Source organism: Nansenia antarctica, assembly GCF_963989245.1.
Source record: "Nansenia antarctica genome assembly, chromosome: 5".
NCBI lineage: Eukaryota > Metazoa > Chordata > Actinopteri > Argentiniformes > Microstomatidae > Nansenia > Nansenia antarctica.
This window is the reverse complement of record NC_137690.1, coordinates 51800114-51816644: the sequence shown is the minus strand read 5'-3', so window position 1 is coordinate 51816644 and position 16531 is coordinate 51800114. Positions and strand designations below refer to the sequence as shown.

The following is a 16531-nucleotide window of genomic DNA, read 5'->3' as shown; positions in this document are numbered from 1 at the left end:
CTTGTCTCCAAGGAAGACTATTTCCTGAGCTCCAAACTGGCATTTGCTCCTGTTGAGCTTCAGTCCATTCTTCCGTATGCTCTCCAGCACCTTTGTCAGCCTCTCATTGTGTTCTTGGATTGTGGAGCCCCAGACAATGATGTCGTCCACATAGGCTCGAACTCCATCCAGCCCCTCGATGATGTGTTCCACTGCTCTATGAAATATTTCAGACGCAGAGATTATTCCAAATGGAAGTCTGAGGAAGCAGTATCGACCAAAAGGAGTGTTGAAGGTGCAATATTTGGTGCTGCTCTCTTCTAATTTGAGTTGCCAGAACCCTTGTGATGCATCAAGCTTTGTGAAGTATCTTGCACCCGCCATTTCACAGGTGATTTCCTCACGCTTGGGTATCTGGTAGTGTTCACGCCTGATGTTCTCGTTTAGATCTTTTGGGTCCATGCATATTCTTAGGTCACCGTTTTTCTTTTTCACACACACCATTGAATTGACCCAGTCTGTTGGTTCTTCAATCTTCCTTATTACACCCAGTGTTGTCATCCTGTTTAGTTCCTCCTTTAGACGGTCTCTCAATGGTGCTGGGACCCTTCGTGCAGCATGCACAACTGGCTGTGCATTTTCTTTGAGCTGGATTTTATAGGTGAATGGCAGTTCACCAAAGCCCTTGAACACATCTGAATAGCTCTGCACTATGGATTCAACAGAGTCACTAGATGTGCTCACAGTTGTGTTGATGCAGTACACTCTTTTCACCAGCTCTAAATCTTCGCATGCTTTATCACCTATCAGTGAGTCTAGTCCTTCAGCTACCACAGAGAAGAGTAAGTGGTGCACTTTCCTTTTCACTGTTACTTTCAGCTTGCATGTGCCTAAACAGTCAATTCTCTGTCCATTATAGTCCTTAAGCTCAAGCATTTTTCTTTGAATTTTTGGCTTTTCTTTCATTGCTTTGATGTCAGACATGCTGATTAGATTTGCTTTTGCACCAGTGTCTAGTTTCAGAGTGACTATAGTCCCATTTATTTGCAGTGGTGCTATCCATTTATCTTGCTTGACAGCATTTATCTGCTTCTGTGGCTCTACTTCACAGCCCACCATGCCAACAAAATATGGGTCACTGTCACTGTCAGTTTCAGTGTCTTCCCCCACTATATTTACAGATTTTCCCATCCTTTTCTCTTTCCCTTTAGAGAAGCACTGTTTGGCAAAGTGGTTATTTCCTTTACAATGAGAGCATTGCTTACCAAAAGCTGGACACTCCCTTGGCTTGTGCTGCGAGCCACAGCGTTTGCAGTTGAACGTCTCACCGTCTGTCCGTTGCGTTTGTGCGCGTTGTTTTCCTTTGTAGAAGACCGCGCCAACTGTCACATCATCACTCACTTTCATGGAGCCCGCTGCCATCTCGCCGAACGTCCTCACGTGAATCCGGGACAGCTCACTCGCATGACAGATCTTGATTGCCCCCTCTAATGTCAACTCAGCTTCCCTCAGCAGCCTTTCCTTGACCTTTTTATCCTCCACACCAACTACGATCTGGTCCCTGATCATGGAGTCCTTTAGTGTAGCAAAGTTACATGACTGTGCTTTTAGCTTTAGGTCAGTCAGAAAACTATTGAAAGGCTCGCCCTGCTGCTGGATTCTAGAACGGAACACATATCTCTCGTACGTCTCGTTCTTTTTGGGAGAGCAATGGGCATCAAATTTCCCGAGCACTTTATCCAGCATCTCGTTATCATCTCTTTCCTCAAACACGAACGTGTTATACACTTCTATGGCTTGTGGGCCTGCTATTGTTAGTAAGAGTGCTACTTTCCTGGTGTCCGGCTTCGTTTCCAATCCCAACGCTGTAATGTAGAGTAGAAACTGTTGTTTAAAAGTGCGCCAATTGCTGTCGACATTCCCCGTCAGCTGCAGACTCGTCGGTGGCTTTACTGAATCCATGTCGCATTTCACAGTTGTATCTTGCACTGTTTTACTCCTGGTACCATGTGTTGTTCGTGTTGTTCAATGAGAAACAGGATCTTTTTATAACTTTTATTAACGTGCTCCGTTTACATCAACCCCATCTACCTAGTACCTATTAGTTCCTGTCCTCTGGCTACCCCTACATCATCTCCGGTCCTGTCCTATAACAAGGACCTCTACTGACACCTAGTGGTAGGAGTATCCAATCGTCACAGAGAGGGTGTTGCATCTCTACAGGTGGGGAGTCCCAGCTCAACCTTCTCTTCGTTCCAACGCCTCTCGCTGCGGCGGCGCGCCAGGGCTGCTGCTCCGCTCCGGACACAAGAGGGGAGGGATTGGGGCACAGACGAGAAGCAGGAGGAGGACTGTCTCTCTTCAGCAGGGATTCGATGGAGAAAGAACTGCTGAATTTCACCTCGCATCGCTTCTGCGCAGCTGTGAAGACTGGCGTTGGTGAGTTGGCCGTTGCGCAGCGCTCTGACGGTATGTACACCTGCATTGGCACTTTGGAGCACAACTCGGGGAATTGGTCCAGGACGTCCTTGAAGTGGCGTCGCACCATCTTCGCCGTTATTTGACTCTCGTCGACACGCCAAAAGTTTTTCTTGGCGTTTGGCATGTGTGGACTTACTGGAACCTGGAATAAAGAAGCGCGTGTTAATCTTTCTGTTGAACTCTCTCACTTTCTGTCCATTGTAGACCAGGTAATGTAATAAAACTAGAACGTATCGAAGCATGTGTATGGAATATGTCTTAGGGAAATACATACCTTGACAAAACAGTTGTTGGTTGATAAGCACACTCTGATGTTGTTCTCAAGGCCCTTTCTGTCTCCTGAGACAAACGCTACCAACTTGTCCATCAACTGCAAAAGAAAAGTTCACATCAGTACTGGGAATTGCAGTTCCACATCAACATTGAAAAGTTAGTCGTATTACAATATATGCCATAATACATTACACACCTGACTAAATGTGAGCATCTTGTCTGGAGAATCCCGAATGACACATGCGATCAATCCCAGGTATGTAGGCCTAGTACACTTCATGTAACGGGTATACTTCTTCCGCGGGGCGCTGTTGGTTGTAGCCTGGAGGGGCAGCAGGTAAGTTCCCATGTTCTCAGACATGTTGAACCTCGGTCGTTGTAGAGTTCTAATACCAAGTAACACACAGGGCAGTAGTAATCCGAACCTGACTCAGTGGAGCTGTGGACCTGGAATGATGGAGTCCCAGAGCTCTGGATATATGTCCACCTAGAACAAAGGGACAACACACGGTGTGCATTCCAGGTTAACGATGACCTTTTCATACGGGAGAAGGTGTTAAACGTCGGGGAGGGTCTTGAGTGGAGGAACATGCCCTCCAGTATAGCTTATTTCTATCATTTAAACTGGACTTATGCTGTTTGGTGAATTTACTAAAAACTCTTTCTACCACAGAAGCCTATAGCAATGAAAACACATGTTCATGGAATTTGACAAATTAAACAAGGACAGAAATGTAAACACTATTCATGTCTAAACTAATAACGTAGGCTACAACTTGCACTTGCCACCAGCCTGTGCACATTTATCATAGACCTAGCAGCAAACAAAACAGATAATGAACATGTATCTCTAAAGAAATGGCTGATATATTATATAAAATGTCTTCATATCTGAATTAGGAATTAACTTAAGGTTATGTGATTAATGATGATCAAAACAAGGAACATACTCACATTCCAATTGTTTTCATGGGATCATTACATTTGGTTACTTTTCCCAAAGCAATCTTTTCTGAAGTTCATTAGGTCTAATGAAAAGAATTCCAATCATTATCACCTATTTGATCACGTCCATTGTCCCAAAGCAAGGGAGGCCACCTGTGGTATTTACATATACTAAATACGTATTAGTGATTCACAGGACTATAACTTTGGAATGTGGTCAAGTATTGCCTAACCCTGGACAATCCACAGTCCAAACAAATGGTACATGCTTTGACAAAATGTTAAAGTAGCCCTCACAAGCTTAGAATGGGAATTTTGTTTGATTTGAAAGAGTTCAAATTAATATGAAAACTTAAGCCATAAGGACCCATGGGGGATAAGGTAACAGCTATCTGTGATGAACACCGTCTCTGACCACGCCACAGACTGGTTTGCTGCGTAAAAGTGCATCCTCAATTTAGTTACAATGTTTTTCTATTACGGAAAATGAACACAGTAGTGACGGATGTTTTGTTTGTATGTTAACTTTATTGAAAACCTCAAAAAAGCTTCAAGTGCACAAGGAGAGATGGACAAGATGTGTCTTTACAATCGAAAATGGTGAGAATCATAAGGATATGTAGGCACGGGGTAGTACACATTACAGTTGTGTGGGCTAGTGAAATGAGGAGCAGCGCTGTGGGTTGTGAAGATCACATAGGGTGGGTCAGCACGCATCCTCTTGGCAGGCCTTGCATCTTCACCAATGAGTCCATGGGCTGTGTCGCCCCCTGTCGCGTAGACGGGGTAACTGTCACTTGCGCGGTGGAGAGGGTGTTGCATCTCTACAGGTGGGGAGTCCCAGCTCAACCTTCTCTTCGTTCCAACGCCTCTCTCTGCGGCGGCGCGCCAGGGCTGCTGCTCCGCTCCGGACACAAGAGGGGAGGGATTGGGGCACAGACGAGAAGCAGGAGGAGGACTGTCTCTCTTCAGCAGGGATTCGATGGAGAAAGAACTGCTGAATTTCACCTCGCATCGCTTCTGCGCAGCTGTGAAGACTGGCGTTGGTGAGTTGGCCGTTGCGCAGCGCTCTGACGGTATGTACACCTGCATTGGCACTTTGGAGGACAACTCGGGGAATTGGTCCAGGACGTCCTTGAAGTGGCGTCGCACCATCTTCGCCGTTATTTGACTCTCGTCGACACGCCAAAAGTTTTTCTTGGCGTTTGGCATGTGTGGACTTACTGGAACCTGGAATAAAGAAGCGCGTGTTAATCTTTCTGTTGAACTCTCTCACTTTCTGTCCATTGTAGACCAGGTAATGTAATAAAACTAGAACGTATCGAAGCATGTGTATGGAATATGTCTTAGGGAAATACATACCTTGACAAAACAGTTGTTGGTTGATAAGCACACTCTGATGTTGTTCTCAAGGCCCTTTCTGTCTCCTGAGACAAACGCTACCAACTTGTCCATCAACTGCAAAAGAAAAGTTCACATCAGTACTGGGAATTGCAGTTCCACATCAACATTGAAAAGTTAGTCGTATTACAATATATGCCATAATACATTACACACCTGACTAAATGTGAGCATCTTGTCTGGAGAATCCCGAATGACACATGCGATCAATCCCAGGTATGTAGGCCTAGTACACTTCATGTAACGGGTATACTTCTTCCGCGGGGCGCTGTTGGTTGTAGCCTGGAGGGGCAGCAGGTAAGTTCCCATGTTCTCAGACATGTTGAACCTCGGTCGTTGTAGAGTTCTAATACCAAGTAACACACAGGGCAGTAGTAATCCGAACCTGACTCAGTGGAGCTGTGGACCTGGAATGATGGAGTCCCAGAGCTCTGGATATATGTCCACCTAGAACAAAGGGACAACACACGGTGTGCATTCCAGGTTAACGATGACCTTTTCATACGGGAGAAGGTGTTAAACGTCGGGGAGGGTCTTGAGTGGAGGAACATGCCCTCCAGTATAGCTTATTTCTATCATTTAAACTGGACTTATGCTGTTTGGTGAATTTACTAAAAACTCTTTCTACCACAGAAGCCTATAGCAATGAAAACATATGTTCATGGAATTTGACAAATTAAACAAGGACAGAAATGTAAACACTATTCATGTCTAAACTAATAACGTAGGCTACAACTTGCACTTGCCACCAGCCTGTGCAGATTTATCATAGACCTAGCAGCAAACAAAACAGATAATGAACATGTATCTCTAAAGAAATGGCTGATATATTATATAAAATGTCTTCATATCTGAATTAGGAATTAACTTAAGGTTATGTGATTAATGATGATCAAAACAAGGAACATACTCACATTCCAATTGTTTTCATGGGATCATTACATTTGGTTACTTTTCCCAAAGCAATCTTTTCTGAAGTTCATTAGGTCTAATGAAAAGAATTCCAATCATTATCACCTATTTGATCACGTCCATTGTCCCAAAGCAAGGGAGGCCACCTGTGGTATTTACATATACTAAATACGTATTAGTGATTCACAGGACTATAACTTTGGAATGTGGTCAAGTATTGCCTAACCCTGGACAATCCACAGTCCAAACAAATGGTACATGCTTTGACAAAATGTTAAAGTAGCCCTCACAAGCTTAGAATGGGAATTTTGTTTGATTTGAAAGAGTTCAAATTAATATGAAAACTTAAGCCATAAGGACCCATGGGGGATAAGGTAACAGCTATCTGTGATGAACACCATCTCTGACCACGCCACAGACTGGTTTGCTGCGTAAAAGTGCATCCTCAATTTAGTTACAATGTTTTTCTATTACGGAAAATGAACACAGTAGTGACGGATGTTTTGTTTGTATGTTAACTTTATTGAAAACCTCAAAAAAGCTTCAAGTGCACAAGGAGGGATGGACAAGATGTGTCTTTACAATCGAAAATGGTGAGAATCATAAGGATATGTAGGCACGGGGTAGTACACATTACAGTTGTGTGGGCTAGTGAAATGAGGAGCAGCGCTGTGGGTTGTGAAGATCACGTAGGGTGGGTCAGCACGCATCCTCTTGGCAGGCCTTGCATCTTCACCAATGAGTCCATGGGCTGTGTCGCCCCCTGTCGCGTAGACGGGGTAACTGTCACTTGCGCGGTGGAGAGGGTGTTGCATCTCTACAGGTGGGGAGTCCCAGCTCAACCTTCTCTTCGTTCCAACGCCTCTCTCTGCGGCGGCGCGCCAGCGCTGCTGCTCCGCTCCGTTCTATATCGTGGAGCTCCGCCCCATAGGGGAGCTCTGCTCCTATTGGTTTACCCCGCTACCTAAAGTAGCCAATGACTGAATTTTTCAATGCCTGCGCCCGCCTGGGGTGCTATATAAAGGGGCGTACTTTGCTCCATCATTCTCCCAAAAAGTTCAGCACGGGTTTATATCTGAAGACTGAGAAGGACGACTACTAAGACTGGAGAACCCGCCAGACTTTTCCCTTCAAGATATGGATCGTCAGCTCACCCAGCTGAGTGGTCGGTGCCGGTGTCAGAATCAGAAAGCTCTGATGAGAGCGAGCGGCAGGTAGAGGCTCACGTGCTCCCCGCCCTCGCCCCCCCATCACTCCACCACGACTTCCAGGGCCTCCTGGAAGCTGCGGCAGGCGTGTTGGCAATTCCCCGTCCCGCCTCCCCTCCCCCAACTGAGTCCTTCTGGGAGAAGGACCTGTTTTACGGAAAAAGGGCGAAGCGACAGGACCAACCTCCTAACGCTGTCCTCCCGGGCTCGATAGGTTCGTGGAGGACAAGTGGGGAGAACCACTCACAGGCAGGGCGCCAGTGAAGGCGTTCTTGCCCTTTACCAGAGTGGAGGGGCTCGCGGAGGGGATGACCAACGGCTCCCCGCCGCTCGAACCAGCGCTAGCCGCCTACTTGGTACCGGGGTCCAGCGCCTGGTCGGTGCCTAAAAAACCTATGCTGCCCAACCAGTGTGACAGGTTTAACGCCACCCTGGTAGACAAGAGCTACGCTCTCGGTGCGCAGGCGGCGGCAGCGGCGAATAACATCGCCGTGTTTAACGCCGCCATTGCGAAAATCACCACAGACCGACCCAACGGTTTGTCTGCAGCGGAGGCGGAGCTTCTGAGCAAGCTCAGTGCCGCGACGATGTACCTGGCCCAGGGCGTCGTGGTTTGTGGGGGTCGCCTGATGGCAAACGCGGTGGTGCAGCAGCGACAGATGTGGCTGTCTCTCACCACCATGACCGGGGCGGACCGGATGGCCCTACTGAATGCTCCAATAGAGAGACAAGGGCTATTCGGTCCCGCCATGGACACCATGACGAAGCGCCTGGCCGCGATGGAGGAGGCTAAGAAGCACCTTGCCAGCCACCTCCCCCTCCAGCGACCCTCCACCACTTCTTCTTCCGCCGTGGTGACGACTAGACCGTCGACGGCTGTGAAACGGAGGTTTCGGCGTGATGCCGCACTGGCTCTACCTCTACAGACGGAGCCATGCCCCACTCGGCATCCCCAGCCCCCGCCGCTGACCACTGGGAGGGCCCGCTACGGCCCCCCACGGCAGCGTGGCCCGGTTTCACTGGCGGAGGGGTCGGTAATGACCCCACCACCGGTTTCCTCTTCATGGCTACTACCTCATAAAGAGGTAAAAGAAGGAAAATCCCCACCTTACTTTTTCAGTAAAGGAGATTTTCCCATGTTATCTACCAGAGCGGAGACCCGCCTGCCTTGTCGGAGCGTGGTCCAATCGCTACCGGTTAGAAACAAAGCGGAGACTGGCCCAGCTTACCAGCGTGTGGCCAGCTCTCTGCCTAACAGACTTACCCCTATCACGACACAAACGGGGTTAAACACCCCTGTCTGTAGCCGTATAGAAGGACCGTTATTTACATCAAAAACCCCTCCATGTCTATCAGGATCTGGCCCAGCTCATGAGCGTGCGGCCGGTTCTTTGATTATCAGGCATAATAAACCTGCGTCAATAAAGGGCATTGTTACACATAACAAACACTCTTTACAGACGGCAGCCCATCCCTTTCGAAATGACCCCACCTTGGGCTGTGCCACCTCCTCGGTGTGCAGCGGCGGCTGGGGTCATACAGAAATTCAAGCTTTTTCTGTCGACTGCACCACAACAGACGGCCCAGCCACTGTCGTTGCGTTATGCAGAATGGCTAGAAGGGGCAGGTATTCTGTCGGGCTGGCTGGACAGGACATTGAGGAGGGGATATGCACTACAGTTCATTCAGCCTCCTCCGCCCTTCAGGGGCGTGAGAGAGACTGTTTTGTCCTGCCCGATAAAAACACGTGCGCTCCAGGAGGAGATTACGAATCTCCTTACAAAGGGCGCAGTGACAATGGTTCCGAGGGACCAGTGGGACATGGGGTGGTACTCCCCGTATTTCCTTGTCCCAAAGAAATCCGGAGGCATGAGACCCATACTAGATTTAAGGGTCCTCAACGAGAGAGTGGCGAAACGCCCCTTTCGTATGTTGACGACGAGGCGCCTTCTGTCTTGTATACAGAAGGGCGACTACGGAATCAGCATAGACCTGAGGGACGCGTATTTTCATGTGCCAATCACAGAGAGGCACAGGAAATTTCTACGTTTTGCCTTCCAAGGGAAGGTTTACGAGTACACGCGCCTGCCCTTCGGGTACGCGCTTGCTCCTCGAACTTTCTCCAAATGCGTGCTGACAGCCCTCGAACCACTGAGGCGAAACGGGATACGCATATTAGCATATCTCGACGACCTACTGGTCTTGGCCCAATGCCCAAATCGAGCCATTCGGGACGCAACCTCACTGGTGCAGCACCTCACTCAGCTGGGGTTAGCTGTCAACTGGACAAAGAGTGCTCCGTGGCCGGCTCAACAGTTTTCCTATCTAGGCATTCAGTTGGATACTGCCAAGATGAGGGCCAGTTTATCGGCACCACGGAGAGCGACACTGACGTCAGCTCTCCGGGTGTGTCGAGTGACAAATACAATCACCGCTCTGTCAATGATGTCCTTACTAGGACTGATGTCTGCAGCCCATGTAGTGGTCCCCTTAGGCCTATTACACATGCGCAGACTGCAGAGGTGGTTCGCACGACTGCGACTGGATCCAGTGAGACACCGTCGCAAGTTGATTGTAATACCGAGATCGGTCAAAACCGACCTGAGCTACTGGAGAGACCCGCCCCTCATCGCGCGCGGAGTCGCCATGGGCAGACCGGCATCCCACTACCCAGTCTTCACGGACGCGTCGTTGACTGGGTGGGGAGGAGTGTGTCAGGCAGGTTCGGTGGCAGGGAGATGGGGACCGTTAGAGACGCGTCACATCAACCTGCTGGAATTCGAGGCGGTGAAGTTAACGCTACTTCATTTTGCCCCGGTGTTAAAGGATCTGGACGTGTTAGTCAGATCCGACAACAGGACAACAGTAGCATACATCAATCGTCAAGGGGGAGTACGCTCAGCGTCACTTCATCGCCTAGCGACAGATGTATGGCTGTGGGCTGTCACACACCTGAGTTCGCTAAAAGCTCTCCACATTCCAGGTCTGCTCAACGAAGGAGCAGATCTGTTATCACGGGGAGGCCCGAGGGACGACGACTGGAGGTTAGCACCCTCCATTGTGTCTCTGATTTGGGCACGATTCGGGCAAGCAGAAGTGGATCTGTTTGCGTCCCGGACGAATGCGCAGTGTCGCCTTTGGTTCTCCCTGCGCGAACAGGACAACCCGCCATTGGGAGTCGATGCATTCGCACACCACCCATGGCCGAGGGTCCTGTTATACGCGTTCCCACCCCTGACATCTATCCTCCCACTGTTGGCACGAGTGAGGTCAGAGAGGCTAGAGTTAATTCTTGTAGCCCCGGACCGTCCCGGAGCCCCGTGGTTTCCGGAACTGATGGAGATGTTGGTAGAGGGCCCATGGCCCATACCTCATCGACAAGATGCACTCTCTCAAGCCAGAGGCTTGGTGAGGGGGCCGCCTATGATGGGGGGCCCCCTCATGGCCTGGTTACTGAGAGGGATTTGTTAGAACGCAGGGGTCTGACAGACGCGGTCATTCAGACCATTCAGAGTGCGCGCGCGCAATCCACTGCAAAGGGATATGCGGCGCGTTGGCGAGTGTTTACACAGTGGTGTGAGGGACAGGACGTTGACCCAGTCTGCTGTCGGGTCGAAACGTTCTTGTGCTTCTTACAGTCGCTTTTTGACAAGGGATTGGCGGCGGGAACTATTAAAGTTTACGCGGCTGCCATCTCAGCTTGTCATGAGGGTTTTGCGACAACGACACTGTTCAGTCATTCGCTGGTTAAGCGTTTTTTGACTGGAGTGTGTAGGCTTAGACGCCCTCATAGGACTCTAATGCCAAAATGGGACCTGTCGATTGTGCTAGAGGCGCTGTGCGTGCCCCCATTCGAACCCATTGACACTGTGTCGTTGCGTTTATTGTCTCTCAAGACGAGTCTACTCCTCGCCTTGACTACGGCTAAGCGAGTGAGTGATTTATGCGCTCTCTCGACACGGGCAGATTGTTTGATCATATCTGATGACGAAACAAAAGCTGTATTACGCCCTAACCCGGCTTTTATCCCTAAGGTTAATCGTGGGTTTAGGGTTCAGAGCTGTGCTCTGAGCGCCTTTTTTCCTCCTCCTCACGACGGAGAGAGGGAGAGGCGTTTACATTGTCTATGTCCGGTGCGCGCGTTGGCACAATATGTGAAGCGCACGGCAGGACTGAGATCTTCTCCCCAGCTTCTGATCTGCTACGGCGGACAGAAGGCCGGGGCACCACTCTCGAAGCAGAGGCTGTCCCATCGGATTTGCGAGGCTATTAGCCAGTCATTTGCTGATGACTGATGTATTGGGGAAGGCACTTGGATTACCCTGGTCATGGGGATTCTATTCAAGTGCTGTCAGGATGAATACGGATGTGCCTGGGGAGGGGACCCTCCTCCAGGACATGTTCCGTTAGATCAACAACCCTACGTGCTCACGTAAGGGTTAGATCAGTGATATTTCTTCCTCATCCTTTTCTCATTCTGTCCTCAGTTTTGCTGATGACTGATGTAGTGGGAAAGGCACTTGGATTACCCTGGTCATGGGGATTCTATTCAAGTGCTGTCAGGATGAATACGGATGTGCCTGGGGAGGGGACCCTCCTCCAGGACATGTTCTGTTAGATCAACAACCCTACGTGCTCACGTAAGGGTTAGATCAGTGATATTTCTTCCTCATCCTTTTCTCATTCTGTCCTCAGTTTTGCTGATGACTGATGTAGTGGGGAAGGCACTTGGATTACCCTGGTCATGGGGATTCTATTCAAGTGCTGTCAGGATGAATACGGATGTGCCTGGGGAGGGGACCCTCCTCCAGGACATGTTCTGTTAGATCTACAACCCTACATGCTCACGTAAGGGCTAGATCAGTGGAGCAGACTCGGTGTGGGTTGGGCCAACTTTTTAAGGTTGTCTTGAACCAACATCAGTGGTCAGCTCCGGGTGCCGCTGAGATTGTTTTCGGACTAATAGTCTCAGTGGGGGTACATTTGGCCTCGCTCAATCCGCCTAAACCAATAGGAGCAGAGCTCCCCTATGGGGCGGAGCTCCACGATATAGAACGATAGTTATGGAGATAGACTCCAGTTCTATGAGTGGAGCGGAGCCCCATAGGGCTGCTGGCCCACTTCGACTTGTTCAAACCCGGCTGTTTTGTATGTTTGGGAGAATGATGGAGCGAAGTACGCCCCTTTATATAGCACCCCAGGCGGGCGCAGGCATTGAAAAATTCAGTCATTGGCTACTTTAGGTAGCGGGGTAAACCAATAGGAGCAGAGCTCCCCTATGGGGCTCCGCTCCACTCATAGAACTGGAGTCTATCTCCATAACTATCGGACACAAGAGGGGAGGGATTGGGGCACAGACGAGAAGCAGGAGGAGGACTGTCTCTCTTCAGCAGGGATTCGATGGAGAAAGAACTGCTGAATTTCACCTCGCATCGCTTCTGCGCAGCTGTGAAGACTGGTGTTGGAGAGTTGGCCGTTGCGCAGCGCTCTGACGGTATGTACACCTGCATTGGCACTTTGGAGGACAACTCGGGGAATTGGTCCAGGACGTCCTTGAAGTGGCGTCGCACCATCTTCGCAGTTATTTGACTCTCGTCGACACGCCAAAAGTTTTTCTTGGCGTTTGGCATGTGTGGACTTACTGGAACCTGGAATAAAGAAGCGCGTGTTAATCTTTCTGTTGAACTCTCTCACTTTCTGTCCACTGTAGACCAGGTAATGTAATAAAACTAGAACGTATCGAAGCATGTGTATGGAATATGTCTTAGGGAAATACATACCTTGACAAAACAGTTGTTGGTTGATAAGCACACTCTGATGTTGTTCTCAAGGCCCTTTCTGTCTCCGGAGACAAACGCTACCAACTTGTCCATCAACTGCAAAAGAAAAGTTCACATCAGTACTGGGAATTGCAGTTCCATATCAACATTGAAAAGTTAGTCGTATTACAATATATGCCATAATACATTACACACCTGACTAAATGTGAGCATCTTGTCTGGAGAATCCCGAATGACACATGCGATCAATCCCAGGTATGTAGGCCTAGTACACTTCATGTAACGGGTATACTTCTTCCGCGGGGCGCTGTTGGTTGGAGCCTGGAGGGGCAGCAGGTAAGTTCCCATGTTCTCAGACATGTTGAACCTCGGTCGTTGTAGAGTTCTAATACCAAGTAACACACAGAGCAGTAGTAATCCGAACCTGACTCAGTGGAGCTGTGGACCTGGAATGATGGAGTCCCAGAGCTCTGGATATATGTCCATCTAGAACAAAGGGACAACACACGGTGTGCATTCCAGGTTAACGATGACCTTTTCATACGGGAGAAGGTGTTAAACGTCGGGGAGGGTCTTGAGTGGAGGAACATGCCCTCCAGTATAGCTTATTTCTATCATTTAAACTGGACTTATGCTGTTTGGTGAATTTACTAAAAACTCTTTCTACCACAGAAGCCTATAGCAATGAAAACATATGTTCATGGAATTTGACAAATTAAACAAGGACAGAAATGTAAACAATATTCATGTCTAAACTAATAAAGTAGGCTACAACGTGCACTTGCCACCAGCCTGTGCACATTTATCACAGACCTAGCAGCAAACAAAACAGATAATGAACATGTATCTCTAAAGAAATGGCTGATATATTGTATAAAATGCCTTCATATCTGAATTAGGAATTAACTTAAGGTTATGTGATTAATGATGATCAAAACATGGAACATACTCAAATTCCAATTGTTTTCATGGGATCGTTACATTTGGTTACTTTTCCCAAAGCAATCTTTTCTGAAGTTCATTAGGTCTAATGAAAAGAATTCCAATCATTATCACCTATCAGAAGCCTTTTTTTTTACTAAAAAAATTGCTGCCGCACCCTCTCAACAACAGTGAGGTCCAAGCTCAGAAACCTTGGTGGTTTTTTTGACCAGCAAATGCACTTTGATCATCACATCAGGTCACTGACACCTACCTGTTTTTTTTCCATCTGCGCAATATTACCAAACGTCGGTCTGTGGTATCCCTGTAGTATCCCACGCTTTTGTATCATCCTGCTTGGACTATTGGGAGAAGATTTTTCCTTTCATTCTATCAGTGGCCCCGGGCCCGAGCTAGAGTACTCTTCCTGCAACGAATGGTGGACTGCTGATTCACATGCTTAGTATTAATTTTAATAATAATAATTTTGCCATTTAGCAGACGCCTTTATCCAAAGCGACTTACAATTACGAAAAACAGGGACATTCCCCCTGGAGTAACTGAGGGCTAAGTGCCTTACTCAAGGGCACACTAGTAGTGGTGTGGTTTCAGGCGGGATTTGAACTCACAACCTTCCGATCACAAGTCCAACTCACTATCCACTAGACCACCACTACCCTATTCAAATGTATTGATTGTAAATCGCTTTGGAATAAGGCGTCTGCTAAATGCCAAAAATGTAAATGTAAATGTATTGAAATTCCCTGTTCATCTGCCTCTACGCATCCACCCTGGGCCGGCTACAAATGCGTCCTTACAGCCCCAGTCGGTCTCTCAGGTCCACTGACCAGGGTTTGTTGGTTGTCCCCCGTGCCAGATTCAAAACCAAAGGTGATCGAGCATTCCAAACTGTGGCTCACAAACTTTGGAATGCTCTTCCCTTGGAACTTAGATCAGCGGTCTCGATCGAAGCATTTAAAAAACAGCTCAAGACTGTCCTTTGGCTAACCCCAAAAGCCTGTCTTTTTGTGTCTTGTTATTATTGTTGTACTGTTATTTGTTTCTTGTTTTTATACTATGTTTCCATCGACCCAGGTGCAACTAATTGTCTACCTAAATACACCTGGGCCTATCCTATCACCTCACCACATGACAACCAATTACGAATAAAACACTAATAATTCTATAACCAAAAAAACATAACAAAACATTATTCATAACATAAATGACCAAAAACATAAGATAAACAGTAATCATGAAATATATATATATATCTCTCAAAACATTAAACACAAATCATCCAAAATAAAAGCCCAAAGTAAAAATGGCCATAGCACAAGTTCTGTGCTGTCCATGCAAACGCCCCTCCAACCCTAGTCTTTTAATACAATATCATTGCATTCCATTTCTTACTCATTGTATATTTTTTATTTTCTTATTAACGTTATGCTGATTGTACTCGACAAGTGATATTTCAAAAGAGAGAGCCGTGTGATGAGTCTTCATTTGAAAGGTGTCCACAAAACAAACGCTGTACAAATTGTGTGATTCTTACTTGATCAAAAAAACAAAGCCAGGACACAGAAGATGAAATAATAGGCCATTTTATTATTCAGCCGTCATGTCATAATATCCATGTCTCCAAAATAAGCACAGCAGGCTACAACTGTTCCATATCATACCAACCTACCAGAGATAGATAGCATATAAAAACACTGTTTCAACACACTCCCTAGGATAGCATAGAAAACATTGTTTATTAGCATATGTACTTTCTATCAGACAACCAGTGATGGTAGCATACAAAAGACAGTTTGGTTAACCCATCAGTGTAGCATTATAAAACACTGTATCTGATATAACAGCCCCCCCCCCATCCTCCCCCAACCCCACCACTCCTTTAGAACAGTTGTAACACTTGACATATGTTATTATGCTTCAACAAGCACTTATAAGAATGCATTATAATTCCCCATTTCTGGTTCTGATATAAAAAACCTACACAATGTTACACTTTAGTCAAGAGTACGATTCAACTGATGATTAGTGTTCTAAACATTCCATGATAAAGAGATATAGAAACTGAATGGAACATTACCACTATAACTTAACACTACATAACATACTTAAAAAATAAAGAGTTTACAAATGATTGGCAAATAGAAGAAACAATAAAAATGGCTAGTTTTAAAGCAAGCTGGGTCAATAGAGTACCATAACAGAGACGTGAGTATTACAAAAAAATAAAAATAAGAGGGAAAAAAAAACTAAGAAAAAATAAACTGACAAAATCAGGCAAAGGCTAAAACATGTTTGCGATTCCATCTTTAAGATCCACCTCGTGTGCACTCTCCTAGTTAGGCATCCAGCTCCAAAACCTCCCCTGTCTCCACTCCACTCCTCCAACTCTTCATCCCTCGTTACCCCCCCTCCTCCAAATAAGAGTACTTCCTATAACGTTCCCGTGGTAACCAACCGTGTGTTCATGTGTCAGGCACTTTCAGAAATCCCAGCCCTCCCCCCTCCCAACCCCTCTCTAGACCTTCAGCGACTCTACAGGCCAATCACAACGCAGCTTCATTCAGACTACAGCTGCAGAGAGGGGGAGGGGGGGAGAGAAAGAGAGAGATC

The 16531-nt window shown here is 47.3% G+C and overlaps 1 protein-coding gene across 1 annotated transcript in view; it reads right to left on the bottom strand.

Moving 5' to 3' along the window:
* Positions 1–15794: 15794 nt before the first annotated feature.
* Positions 15795–16531, bottom strand: part of LOC308159003 (catenin beta-1-like) — a 13982-nt gene continuing 13245 nt past the window's right edge. Inside the window, exon 17 of the mRNA XM_080532736.1 lies at positions 15795–16492. The gene's annotated coding sequence lies outside the window, so the exon portion shown is untranslated. The remainder of the gene's footprint in view (positions 16493–16531) is intronic.